This window comes from Nycticebus coucang, chromosome 6 (assembly GCF_027406575.1).
Source record: "Nycticebus coucang isolate mNycCou1 chromosome 6, mNycCou1.pri, whole genome shotgun sequence".
In the NCBI taxonomy this organism is placed as follows: Eukaryota; Metazoa; Chordata; class Mammalia; order Primates; family Lorisidae; genus Nycticebus; species Nycticebus coucang.
The window spans coordinates 60,682,127-60,696,370 of record NC_069785.1 but is presented as its reverse complement, the minus strand read 5'-3'; the positions used below and the strand labels follow the sequence as shown (position 1 = coordinate 60,696,370).

At 46.5% G+C, this 14,244-nt stretch overlaps 1 protein-coding gene across 1 annotated transcript in view; it reads right to left on the bottom strand.

Annotated features, from left to right (window-relative positions):
- The window catches only part of LIPC (lipase C, hepatic type), a 163,554-nt gene that overhangs the window by 117,140 nt on the left and 32,170 nt on the right, over nucleotides 1-14,244 (bottom strand). The gene's annotated exons all lie outside the window — the stretch shown is intronic.

Here is a 14,244-nt window from a genome sequence, read left to right as displayed (position 1 = left end):
TCTTGTCCTGAGAGCAGCCAGCCCCCCGAATGTCCACTACGCCATTGACTTTCGATGACTGAAGGCTGTTTGTGTCCCAGCAGTATTAGAAAATACACACCTCACCTAAAAACTATGAAGCCTGCCCACGGTCTTTCCCTCTCAAAGTGAGATTTATAGCCTTCTCCGCAGCCTATGACCTATTACTTTTTCCACTGAAATATTGATGAGAAAAATAATAAAGCCATAGACTTGAGGATCTCAGGGTGTAATGGATGGCAGGTTTGGGGGTTGACCTAAGGCGTAATTAGTCATTTCCTAAAGACCAGAGAGATGGCAGCAAGGGGCCCTTTGCCGAAGGGGCCATCATCTCCTTTTTCCACTTCCATTGGGAAACCAGGATGCAGGGCAAGGGATAGGAAGTGGGACAAGGACAGGAAGTGGTGCTACAGGATGATTCTGGGGACAGGAGGGTGTCCAGATTCTTCTGGGAAGAGCTGTGAAACAGGGAGTTCTTTGCTTTCTGAGTGTTCTCCCAGGGAAAGGAACCCTAGACTGTTATTCAGCTCTTATGGAAAACTAGTCTAAAAGTTGACAGCACCCAGGACAGCAGGGGGAGAGACAGGGAAGACTCAAAGGAGGCTTATTCTTTGGATGATGTTGTCCTAGATTTGTTTGCTTGTCTGTTTTTGAGATAGGGTCTCTGTCACCCAGGCTGGAGTGCAGTTATATGATCATCACTCACTGTAGCCTCCAACTCCTGGGCTCAGGTCGTGTCTTGGACTTCCGAGTAGCTTGGACTATAGGTGTGCACCACCACACCTGGTTAATTTTTTCTATTTTTTGTACAGACAGGATCTCACTGTATTGCTCAGGCTGGTCTCAAACTCCTGGCCTCAAGTGATCCTCCCACTTCTGATGCAAAGTGATAGAATTGTAGTCATGAGCCACCTTGCTGGGCTCTAGACGTTTTGACTTGGAGGAAAAAGGCCAGCTATGAGGATAATGTCTTTGCTGTTAACTATAACAACATATCCACCAATATAAAGAACAACCCCATTAAAAAAATCTGCCTGGGCTACGCTTTAATTGCAGGAGGTGGTGAGGCATGGTGGGGAGGCTCAGCTGTTGGTCTAACAATAGTGCATGCTGACCTTGCTCAGAGGGAAGTTCAATTCCAAACTTCAAAGGTCAGCTTGTGAACTTCACATTTCATAAGCACTTCCTGATGACCCCATTTAGAATTTTATTCTTCTTCCAAGAGGTGCAGCACAGAATATATAGGCACAAATTTTTCTCCAGTAATTTCCCTGCCTCTGCAGGAGTAAAAAATGGAAACAGGTGCTTATGTATTTATTTTTATAACTCCCCAGCTACTGGGGACAGCAAGGACTTTTGCCATTTAATTTTTTATTATCTAGTTCTTACTTCTTAATCCTCTAGCTACATATACACCTGATCAGGAAAAGTATAAATCAGAATGTCCCTTGGACTCTAGAAGCAAATAATTTAAAATTAACTACGTGGCAACACATGGCATATACACAGAAAGCCATTCAGAAAATGCCTAAAGAGCTGCCATCAGCAGGATGGAGACATGGGCCCAGGATGAAGAGGAAGAGGGATTGTGGGAATCGCAGAGGAGAATAGGTGTTTACGTGCAAGATGGAAATCTGTACTTTATATCCAGTTTGGTCAAGTTTATATGAAGGATGTTACTGAGCCAATGTTACTAGCCCTTTTGATTACCAGATGGGATTATCTGGCTGATTTGGAGGGTGTAAAGATAGTAACGACAAAGGTGACTAATCCCTTTGTTCTCATCTAACAATGGGAGGCTTGGAAATGATCCTATGCACTCCCAGGGTGCAAGGTGCACAGAGGACAAAAAATTACTGCTGCTATAGCTCTGCCCTGGAGAGGCCAAGTAGCCCTACTAAGTGTGGGGCAATCCCTTTTTTCATTGGTAACTTTGTGGAAGGATTGGAATCTGTCATGTCTCTGAAGCCCAGGGTTGCTCAGCTCACATCACCTGCAGCTGAGGCCCTGAGCTCATCTGACAGTTATGTTCCCGCTGAAAAGGGAGGTGGCAGGGTCCGGTGTCATCTCTGCTGGAGAGTAGTTTTCACTGACCTCTGTGCTCTGGACTATGCCACTTGACCTCCACAGTTTTCATTTCCTTATTAATAAAATTAATGAATCAGGCAAGACATTCCTAGGGTTCCTTCCCATTTTCTAATTCTATGCAAGGTAAAGTATACTTAAAAAACGATAGTGGACCTTCTTGTTTTTCCCACTTTCTTGTGCCTTTGTGAATGTGGTGGTGGAAAACTTTGCCAACTGGTCTCAAGAGAGGAAAGCCCTGAGGCTATGGTGTGAGGGGCAGGTCCCCTGCACAGACAGGGCTATTCAGGCCCATGAAGGAGGGGGTCATCGGTGGTGGCCACCCCTGTGCTCCTGCCATCCCCCCAGAAGGAGAAGGTCACTTCCTAGCCTCCACTCTGCCCTCCTCAGCTCCTCCCTCCGGGGCCTCGGCTGCATCAGGCTAGCTGTGCTCTGACCTTGGCTACCTTCAGGTTTGGTTCAGTGGTTTTGCCCTGCACGCTCGAAAAGCTTCTATTTTTTCCTCTACAATTATCAAAGCAACACACACTACTTCAGAACAATAGGAAGGTATAGAAAAGTGTTAAGAAGGATGAAAACAAAATCAGCTATAATCCTCTCACCTGGAGCTATTTGCATTGAAGTGTACTTTCTTCTGATGGATATATTTTTTTTTCCTTAACACAAATGCATAAAATTCACAACCTTTTTTTTTGGGACCCAACCTCATAGCACGTTTCCATGTTGTTAACGCCATGTGGCCTCCGTTCATCTCCCTCTGCTTCCCCGGGCTTACCCCCTTCTCTTGGCACCCCTGCCCAAGCCAGGGAACCCCCACCTCCACTCTGTGTGCGTGCTGTGCACCTGTCTCAAGCGCAGCCACACTCTGTGCATTATTTTGTCCTCCATTCTGAGCCTTCCAGGGCCACCGTGGAGGGCTTTCCTGATGGCCCACCTGTCCCTGAGCCCTTTCCCTTCCCTGAGCACTGGACCAGCCTCTGGTCTGTCCTCATTGTGTGCTGATCTGGGCTATTGGGGCCTTTTGATACAGCTGCCCCTCAGGCAGTGGTGACTTGGTATATACTTGACAATGGCTCTCTGGAAAAAAGTGTATGCATATTTATTTGAAGACATGTATATATATATATATGTTATACATTTTATTGCTATCAAGGATGAGTATTACTTACGTTATAATGAATAGTATATTATTAAATGTATAATGCTATATTATTAAAATACATAATATTCTTTAAGCTTCAAATAGTCAATTTATTTTCACAGAATCCTTTTGTTGAGTTTTCAAAAATTTCAGATTAATACAAGGGTACATATAATTAGGTTACATTGTTTTGTTTGTAAGGTAAAGACTGAGTTGTAGTTGTGTTTTTCACCCAGGAAGAATGCCATATACCTGTATATTATACTCGAGAGGTGGGAACTTACTGAATGCCCTCCCCTCTTCTTTTTTTTTTTTTCGAGACAGAGTCTCACTCTGTCACCCTGGGTAGCATGTGTGGTATCATTATAGCTCACAGCAACCTCAAACTCTTGGGCTTGAGCAATCTTCTTGCCTCAGCCTCCTGAGTAGCTGGGACTATAGGCACCCACCACAATGCCTGGCTAGTTTTTCTATTTTTAGTAGAGATGGGGTCTCACTCTTGCTCAGGCTGGTCTCAAACTCCTGAGCTCAAGCAATCTACTTGTCTTGGCCTCCCTCAGCCTACTCCCTTCTTGAATTTAATTGAGTTTTTCTCTGTGGGCCTGTGGTTGTTAATCTACTAGTTTCAGCTTAATATTGAGTACATGGGATGCTTGCTTTTCCATTCTTGTGATATTTTACTTAGGAGAATCTTCTTCAAATCCTTCCAGGTAAATACAAAAGATATAAAAGAACAAGAAAAGAGCAAACAACCCTATTGATAATTGAGCAAGAGATATGAACAGAATCTTTTCTCATGAGGACAAATGGCCAAAAAATACATGAAAAAATGCTCATTGTCCTTAATCATCAGAGAAATGCAAATCAAAACCACGTCGAGAGATTGCTTAACCCCAAAGAGAATGGCCCGCGTCACAAGATCTTAAAGCTGCAGATACTGGTGTGGATGTGGAGAGAAGGGAAAATTCATGCATTGTTGGTGGGGCTGCAAACTAATACAGCCTTTATGGAAAGAAGTGTGGAGAATCCTCAAAGTACTAAAAGTAGACCTTCCATTTGATCCTGTAATCCCATTACTCAGTATCTACCCAAAAGAAAAAAAGTCATTTTATCATAAGGACATTTGCACTTGAATGTTTATAGCAGCTTATTCATAACTACAAAGGTGTGGAAACAACCCAAGTGCCCATGAACCCACAAATGGATTAATAAACTGTAGCATATGTATACCACGGAATACTACTCAACCATAAAAAGATGGAGACTTTATAGCTTTCATTGATTTTTGCTGAGTTCTTGTCTCCCTAGCCAACCTATGGGGGTGTATGACATGGATATTGATCAATATGTTTATTTACATTGATAAGACAAAAGTGAAACAAAAAGACATCTATCAGAAGTTGAATCATTCAACAATGACATGAGACAAGTGTGCTGGCTCATGCCTGTAATCTCAGCGCTTTGGGAGGCTGAGCGAGGAGGATTGCTTGAGCCCAGGAGTTCAAGTTTGCAGTGAACTGTGATGACACCATTGCACTCCAGCCTGTGCTGCAGGGTGAGACCAGTAAGTTTTGAAAAAACTTACAAAAACACAAAAAAATGAAAAAAAAAAATGGTATGAGCTACTTTTTTGGTGAATCAGATCATTGTTTTTGGAACCACTATAGAGATGTCACAGTTTTTTTTTTTTTTGAGAAAGAGTCTCACTATGTCTCCTTGGGGAGAGTACTGTGGCGTCACAGCTCACAGCAACCTCCAACTCTTGGGCTTAAGCAATTCTCTTGCCTCAGTCTCCCAAGTAGCTGGGACTACAGGTGCCCACCACAACACCAGGCTATTTTTTGGTTGTAGGTGTAATTGTTGTTTGGCGGGCCCAGGCTGGGTTTGAATCCACCAGTTCCGGTGTATGTGGCTGGTGCCCTAGTCACTGAGCTACAGGCACCGAGATAAGATGACATAGTTCTAAGTTTAATCTTCATTGGTAACTTTTTTTTTTTTTCTATCACTTTCTTAAATCTAGCCCAGGGGCCAGCAATTTTCCCGACAATCCTGCCCATCACCTGTTTTTATAGACAAAGTTTTAATGGAACACAGCCAGGTCCCTTTGCTCATTTGTCGTCTGCTACAGTAGCAGAGTTGAGTAGTTTCAACAGAGGCCTTAGGTCCTACAGAGGGAAAAATAGTCACTGGCTGGCCTGTTTTTAGAAAAAGTTGGCTGACCCTTGCTTTACACAATCAACAAAACAATAAATCAAACCCTGATTTGTAGTGTTTGCCAATCTCCATGTGTAAATACAACCATCACAGCTGCTATTAAGCTCCCAGTGTGATGTTACTGAACACAGAGCTGAGAAGAGATCACTTTGGCACATCATCATGTAGTTAGCTACAGGGTAGCAAATGTAAACAACCTTAGGGACAGAGATAATAGTAAAATGAGTGAAATAATTAGGAGCAGAGGACTTTTGAGTATTTACCACTGTGATTTTTAACATCATTTATTGCATTTTAAGTTTTATTACTTATTTTTTAAAAATTATTTTATTATTGTTTCAGAGACAATTTCTGCTCTGTTGCCTGGGCTAGAGTGCAGTGGCATCATCAATGTTCACTGTGACCTTAAACTCCTGGGCTCAAGGGATCCTCCTGCCTCAGCTGCCCAAAGTGCTCAGGTTACACACGAGCCACCTAACCTGGCCAGTTTTACAATTAATTTAAAAAATAATGGCCATGTTTAAAAGTCAGCTAGTGCAATTCTTGAAAATTTAACAGTTGGCTTTGTGAAGGGTTAGGGTTATGACCTTCAGTGGGGGAAAATATGTTCCCAGCCCATGTGGGTGACACATTGCACTAAAGCCCAGTCCTGTGGGGAGGTTTTTCACAGGATAACAGCATGGGGGTGTCTCGTGCTCATAAGAAGTCTTAAACTTGAAGAAAGAAGGCTCTTGTGAGTAGCAGGGGCTCTAATCTCATCTGCTGACCAGAGAATGGCTATGCTCTCTGATCACTATGTGGGGAGGATAACCATGACCCTCCACCTGCCATGTGCAGAGCTGAATCATTCGGACAGAGCACCCAGATGGCACAAATGGCCCCCCACCCCATTTGACCTGGGCTGGGTTCTCTATGGAGCTTGAGTACAAGGTCTCAACAGTCAGCCCTGGCAGCCTGAAACCCCAGCTTTCTGCTAGTGAAGTACCAGTTTATATACACCCTACTTCTCCCATTCAGGAAGGAACTGGCCAACTAAAAACCAACCCAGGGTTCTCTGGGAGCATGTACCCTTGGCCAGGGAAGACAAGGCTCAGGGCCCACATGGCATCCTCTAGGCTCGACTGACCTGAACTATGTGGTGTATTCTCTAAGGAAATCCCATGTCCCAGACCCTCCCTTGATAGCTGTTCAGTGGCCTTGGAAACAAGCCATTTCTCTGGCTGTTTTCCTCAAGTTCATCCAGAACTGGAAGATAAGAGCGGCTGAGTCATCTGCATGAAAAGAGCAGGGAGAGGACAGGTGCTCAGGAGTCACCAGGCTGGGTTCCCATCCCACTATTACCACGAAGCTGTGTGACCTTGGGCTTGTCACTTTATCTCCCTGCCCTGTTTCCTTGTAAGTTAAATGCCTCAGAGGATTGTTATGGGGCCAACTGAAATAAGGCATGTGAAATCTATGACAGCACAAGAGCGAGAGGGCAGTGAGGACAGACTGGCTTCAGAAGGGCTGATCAAAAGGCCAGGTGCTAAGGAACCACATCGCTGGTGAGAGCTGCCAGCGATTGGGGCCAGATTCCCCAAGCCCAGGACTCCAAAGCAGCAGGCCCTATTGCCAGGGCCACTCTTCCCTGCCCGTGTACACAGACAAGCGGGAGAAGCGAGGAGTAGGAATTACTGGGAGAATAATTTAGTTCTGTCCCTCCCATTGTTTGTCTCCTCTTAGGTAAAGTTAGGGGACGAGGTCAGAATCACTTATCAAGAATACAGGGCAAGGGGTCTGCAGGAGGCAGAAACAGTAGTGTCGTTCTGGGTTTGACACTTGCTGAGATGTTGCAACTCTTGGTCCCACCTGGTGTTGGGGCTACAGTGACAGAGTTCTGGGGAGAGTTTGATCTGTATCCGCAGGAGTTGGGGGGCTCTGTGTGAATGTGGACGCTGCGCTGGCTTCAGCCATGTGAAGACAGAAGGCACAGCCAATGGGGCAGAAGATACTGTGGGTGCATGCCTGAGGGGAGTGGGTCCCCTATTTAAGTTCCTTTCAGTCCTCAGGAGGTGGGGAAGAAGACCCCCCAACTAGTTCCTGAGGGCCTATAGGAGAGGATAGAGGGGGAGGGGCACAGACCCCTGGAGAAGCCTCCGCTGTCCTTCTCAGTGACAAATGGGCTGAGGTCACACTGATAGGGCCCTCAGACAACTACATTCACCATCTTCGCAGGGCAAAGCCACCAGAAGCAGATGGGACTGGAGCGGACCAGAGTGAGACCAGACAATCCAAGGGGTTAGGAACTCTGTGTCTGCCGCATGACTAGCTCCCAACCTGAGGGGTTAGGCCCTGAAAAAGGAGGGGCGACAATCTCAGAAGCAGGCCTCACCCTGCTCTCCCACCCGCCCTACCCTGTCATGCTCAATTGGGAAGGAGGGTGGAGGGGTAGAGTTATCCTGCCCCTCTTCCCTCCAAATCCCTGCTCCCTGAACCTAGTTCATGAACAAGAAGGCAAGATGCAAGATCGGATGTGAGACTGAGGCTCTAGGATAAAATAAAATCAAAAGACTTTTAATAACGGAACTGGCCAGTTCACGAAGTCTGCTCAGGATGCTGATAAGGGATGGAAAAGTCTGATGATAACATCTGGCTGAAGGCAGGGCTGGCAGACATCTAGAACTGTTCATATCCCTCTAACTTCAGACTGAATAAACCTTGCAGGTGGTCCCTTTGAACTTGGTGGATTAGATCAAATACATGCATAGATCAGTGGTTCTCAAACTTTAGTACATGCATCAGAATCACCTGAGGGCTTCTTCAAACACAGACTGCTGGGCCCACACCCAGAGTTGCTGGTTCCTTGGTCAGGGGTGGGATGAAGAGTTTGCATTTCAAACAAGTTCCTGGGTGATGTTGCCACTGCTGATCTGTGGACCACAATTTGAGAACCACTGTGGAATTGACTAGAGCACTGCTGACATGTGTATTTAACACACACAGCCTTGAAAATAGGCTCCTAAACATCCTAGGAAGCCAATAAAGATGCTGATTTTATTTATTTCACCCATCTGCTTCCTGTGGGAGGTGCAGTGTTGTTCCTGCTATGTGTTAACAGAACTAATTGAAAATCCCTCTGTCCTACAACTGGCAGAGTCTGTTATACCATCCAAGATTTCCCCTATTCTCATGAGGTCAGCTCTACCAGGTAGCTTACCTTCAATAGCACACCTTTGAGCAGGAGCCCCATATGCTGAGCCAGGGCTATGTGAGCAGGGTCAGGGGAGTCACCCTGCAGGAGCTGTCCTTGCCTGCCTTGTCCTCATGCCTCGCAGCACCCTCCATGGTCTGACCGGCACCCACCCTCCAAGGGAGCATCTGCCCTACATGAATCCTGCTCAGCCTGGCTGGGGTAAAGCTGATCCTACCTGATGGGTGGGTGTGGATCCCAAACCATCCTCCTGCCTGCAGCCATGTCTTCAGGGGCGAGCACCTGGCCAGAGTCTTTTCTGGAACATTTGCCAGAGGTATGGGTTAAGGTATAGTCTCTTTGGAATTTTGAGTTCTAAGGACCAAGGAAGCCTGGGCCTCTCCAGTGCCATTATGGGTGGGAGGGTGGGGGGGCGGGGAACAGTGAAGAGACATGGTGACTTTATTAGCATGCTGGACCCAGCTGTACCTGAAGCTTATATTTTAGATATCCCTGTTAAGTAAGTAAATTCTCCTTAATTTGAGTTGGAGTTCTTTTTCTGTGACCCAAAGTCCCAACTAATGCAATCACTGGGTATTCTTACCTACCTTTATCGTATCTCTAAATATGTTGACTTTCCTCCATCCCCACAGCCCTGCCTGTCACTGTTGGCAGTAATGTTGCCCAATCCTGTGAGAGGCAAGGCCTTTGATTGCTCTGGGGACACCCACCTCCAAATGATGAATTGAAGTGACCGCTTGCTCAGTCCACTGGGCTTTAAAGAGGAGGGTTTGGGGCAGCCTGGCTTCAGTACATAATGGTTCTCTTTAGCACATTTCCTGGGGGAAATGCAGCCTTCTCATGACTTATAATGTGAGACACCTGGTAGAAAAAAGTTGCTATCTTCCCCCAAAGGCCTTCTGGTGTTTGTGATGGAAGTTCCAGAGCCTTTAGACTGTACCCCGTTATTGTCCTGGGCCCAGATTCACCTGCAAACCCTGACGACTGCAGGGAAAAATTGAGTAGGGACTATTGGTGTGATCTGGCGCAGCAGGCTCCATTATCAACACTGGACTCTTCTGACAACTTGAACCCAGGGTAGTTGTCAAAACATCCCCATGGCAGGCCCGTGACCTGTTCAGTACCTTGACATTGCCAATAACCTAGATATAGCGGACCACCATTGGGCAGCCTAGACATAGTAGTCCACCAGTGAGTCTTGGGTGGTCCCAGACTCATTCAGAACTTCAATACAGTTCCAAAATAGGTAGATCCAAATTTATATCACAGCTTATTGATGGAAATTAAACCGAAGATTAGTAAAAAAGGGTTTAAATTCCAGGGTATTAAATTCTTAATACAATTCCATTTTAGACAGCGCTATTCTTTTCCCAGAGTGCCAAACACTGGTTTGTCTCTAATGCTTCCCACTCTTGAGCTGAGGTGGGACCCAGAACCAGTATCAGAATTAGCATCTCCTGGGACTCATTAGAGATGCAAGTCCCTGGGCCCTGCCTGGGCCTACTGAGTCAGGAACTCTGCAGTGGGGGTAGCAGCCCGTCTTCCCAAAGACCTCTTCAGAGGAGTCTGATGCACACTCAAGTTTGAGAACCAGTGACCTAAGTGATTCGGCTCCTGCCTCAGTTTCCACACAACACCCAGCAACACAAAAGACCAGAAGTGTTCAAGAGGGGACCATCTATTGCTCCCCAAGCAAACGCCTTGGAAGTCTCAACTCTAATCCATTGGCACTTGGGTTGTTTCTACATCTTTGCAATTATAAATTGAGCCACTATAAACATTCAAGTGCAAATGTCCTTATTTCTTTTGGGTAGATACTGAGTAATGGGATTACAGGATCAAATGGAAGGTCTACTTTCAGTACTTTGAGGATTCTCCACACTTCTTTCCATAAAGGGTGTATTAGTTTGCAGCCCCACCAACAATGCATGAGTTTTCCCTTCTCTTCACATCCACACCAGTATCTGCAGCTTTGAGATCTTGTGACGTGGGCCATTGTTTTGGGGGTTAGGTGATCTCTCAAAGTGGTTTGCACATATTAGTGGTGTCAGCCCACAAGACGGGCAATTTTCTGCTAAGGTCACCCTGGTGACCCTGGGCTGGCTCCTCTGGTCTTTGTTCAGAAGCCTCAGAGGACATTGGAATATGTGATGGATGGAGGCAGGGTGGGGCTTACACCACCAGACAAAATAGAATGACGTGAAATAAAGTCTCCAAGAGAAGAAACAAATGCACTTTAAAACCCATTCCTCCCAGCAACCTGCGCAGATGATGAAGCCACATTTATCTTTCAGAGTAAATAGCAATCAGTCCCAAGGAGTGAAGAGACTTTCACATAATGGACAACACCTGTTGCTATTGACAGTGACCTATAAATCTCAATTTCTTTTGGAGGGAGTGTTGGGTGGCATTTTAATTCCAAGCCATCAAATGAGAAGGAGAGAGATTCACCTCTGCTGCAGCTCTTAGTGGAGCATCTTTGGAAACACAACTCAGTGACCACAAGTTAAGCACTAATTGATGGCCCCCAGCACGCTTCACAGCGCTCCATTACCCAGATGATGGCTGAAGTGTGGGGCAGCTGAGCACATGGACTAGCTCTGAGCAGCCCTCTAGGAAGGGCAGAGGCCCAGCAGTGCCCCTGAGTGACGATTACTTCCCCTCCCCACCCGCTCCTCCTCTGCCAGAGTGCCTCAGTGGCCCCTCTGTGTGTACACTGAGCACCTTGGGGCCTGCCAAACCCTCTGCCAAGGGCCCTTCTGCTTCTCTGCTCCAAAGTTCTCTCATCACATGTGTGGCTGGGCCTAGGCCTTAGTCTGGTCTTTGTCCTTAGGTGGGACACTGGTCAGTTTGTGGTGTCAGCACAGATCACTGGCTCCCAGCCCTGCTCTGCCCGTTGGAAAAGGCATTTTAGGTACCACTGAGACACTCAGCTAGGGGCGTTTGCATGCAAGATCTATTTAATCCTGCGCGACATGGGCTGACCATCTGACCTCTTCAAGCCTGCTTTCTCATTTTTTAAAATGGGGACAATACTAGTACTTTTCTCAGAGGGTTGCTGGAGATTCAGTGAAGTATTCCAGGGAAAGGTCCTCTCTGCCCTCCTGGGATCTGAGCAGGCCCTGCTGCAGGCTCCTATGGACTCCATTAGGTCCCCTGCCGGGGAGGGAATGCATCTTATTTGCCTTCACCTTCCCAGGCCTGAGCACACGGTCTGAGGCAGAGTTTGTGCTGGACAAATAAATGTGTGTGTGGTCAGGGAGGAGAGGAGGAAGGATGCAGGGTGAGCCCCGAGCAAAGAGGGGGCTGGGAGCCCCTGAGTGGGGACACAATACAATCTCTCATGAGGCTGGGAAAACTGGAAGAAAGCTTAGAAAACTTGTCAGAGACAGAGGGACTTAAAGAGCTCTCAATCCTGAGTCTCATTGAGGGGAGCGATCTATCTAAAGTCACATGGCCATTGGATGACAAAGTTTGGGAACTTATTTATGGCTGGAGTTTACTAATGCTGGCAGTGCAGCCCCATATTAGGGACTTGATGCAAAGGGTTTGAGCCTTGTCAGGAAACTGTATTATTGGAAGAGACAGAAGAGCCTGGGGTGGGCAGCCTTGGGCAACCTTCTAGGTCCTGCTGCCCTGTCTCTTAGTTATTGGGAGCCTCCTGCCTGCTGCCAGCTCCACCCTTTCCCCAGGGCTCCCTCAGATCTGAGGCTGTGACGAGCAGGGGGTCACACTCAAGTGTTGGAGACGTGCCTTGGGACAACAGATCTCAATCCCAACCTCACTGATCCTTTCCCTAACTGGGACGTGACAATTAGGCTGCATCAGCCCCAGTTTCCTCATGTTAAAATGAGAAGAATAATATACACTGTACAGATTATGAATTGAGCCAATTTAAGCAAAATGTTAGATGAGAAATAAGGAATATCCAGCTGGAGTTGAGTCAAAGGACTGTGCCTTGTTCTTTTTATTTCTTGCCTTGGCCTTGTTGCTCCAGTGCTAGAACACTGCCTTCTATCTACTAGGAGGTGCTTAGGGAGGTGCTGTTTTGTGTCTTTCCTTTACCACTTTGCTTCTCAAAGTGAAGTTCAGGGACCAGTGACATTATAGAAATGCTAGATCTTGGAGCCCATTTGAAATCTGCTTTAAAAAAACACATTCCATTCATTGGCCTCCCCAGGTGTTTCACATGCACATTAGAACTTGAGGAACTCTGGCAAGCATCATCTGAGGCTGGGAGAAGCCTGAGCCTCCCACTACGGTTGTGAGTATCATGGTGAACTGTTCTGTAAGAAAACAACGCAGATTCATGACCAGCCTGAGCAAGAGTGAGACCCCGCCTCTAAAAATGTCTGGGCATTGTGGTGGGCCCCTGGAGTCCCTTAAATTGGCTTAATAACTCAAGAGGCTGAGACAAGAGAATCGCTTGAGGTTACTGTGAGCTATGATGACACAGCACTCTACTGAAGGTGACAAAGTGAGATTCTGTCTCCAAAATAATAATAAATAAATAAATGAAATAATGCAGACATGATACCCATCCCCTCATCCCACTCTCACCGGTCTGGAAGTGGTTTCCCAGTTCCATGGAAACACAAAGGACTCAGAATCACTCTGTAAGAGTCCCAGCAGGAACAGAGCCAACTCATCTCGTACCCTGGCTGTGTTTTCAGGGGAGACTTGTGGTCTGGGGAACATCTCTCCCTTTCAACCCACAGCCCTAGCAAAGACATAGAGACAGACTCTAACCAAGAGCCCAGGTGAGTGCAGAGTCCCCATGTTTCTAGAGGGGGAGACAGGCCGTACCTGAGCTGGGTCTCCTGTACCTCTAAGATGTTTCCCATTTTCTCCAGCAGGAATGTGGTGTTTGCTAGATGAAATCACTTAAGACTCACTCACCTTAGGAGGATTCAAACCCTTGAAAATCACTTTCCATGTACATCATCCACACCAGGACTGTGCCAGTTCGGAGGATAGGACAGTGACCAAAACTGACCCGCTGTCTCCGAGGTGCTCACATTCTAGTGAGTGTGCAGGCAGATAATCGGGGACAAGGAGTCAAGTGTCACAGAGCACAGGTGTACAGAGGCCCCAGGACAGTGGACAGCACAGGTGAGCGTGAGTGTTGGCATCAAATGACCTAGACTTTCACAACCTCAGGGACACAGAGGAGCTGCTAGGGCCTCAACAAGCAGGGGCAACAGGAGGATACTGACTGGGTCTTTGTCTAGCAAACACCACAGACAAGATTCTTGGATAGCTGGGGAGATTTGAGTTAGAACTGGATATTGGATGATACAAAATTATTTCTAATTTTCATATATATGGCAATGGCCTTGGGGCTATGTGGGAGAATGTCCTTACAGGGAGATGAATGCTGAAGTACTCCTGTTTAGAATCAAAGTGTCTGGATGTCCACAACTCTCTTGAGGGATACATATATATATATGTGTGTGTCACTCTCCCTCTCCCTGTCCCACTCCTCTCCCTAATGGGTCTACAATCCCATGCACACAAAAATATGCACTATATAGAGTATAGGAGCATCTGGAGAGACGCTCCCCAGACCACAAGTCTCCCCTGAAAACGTAAGGTA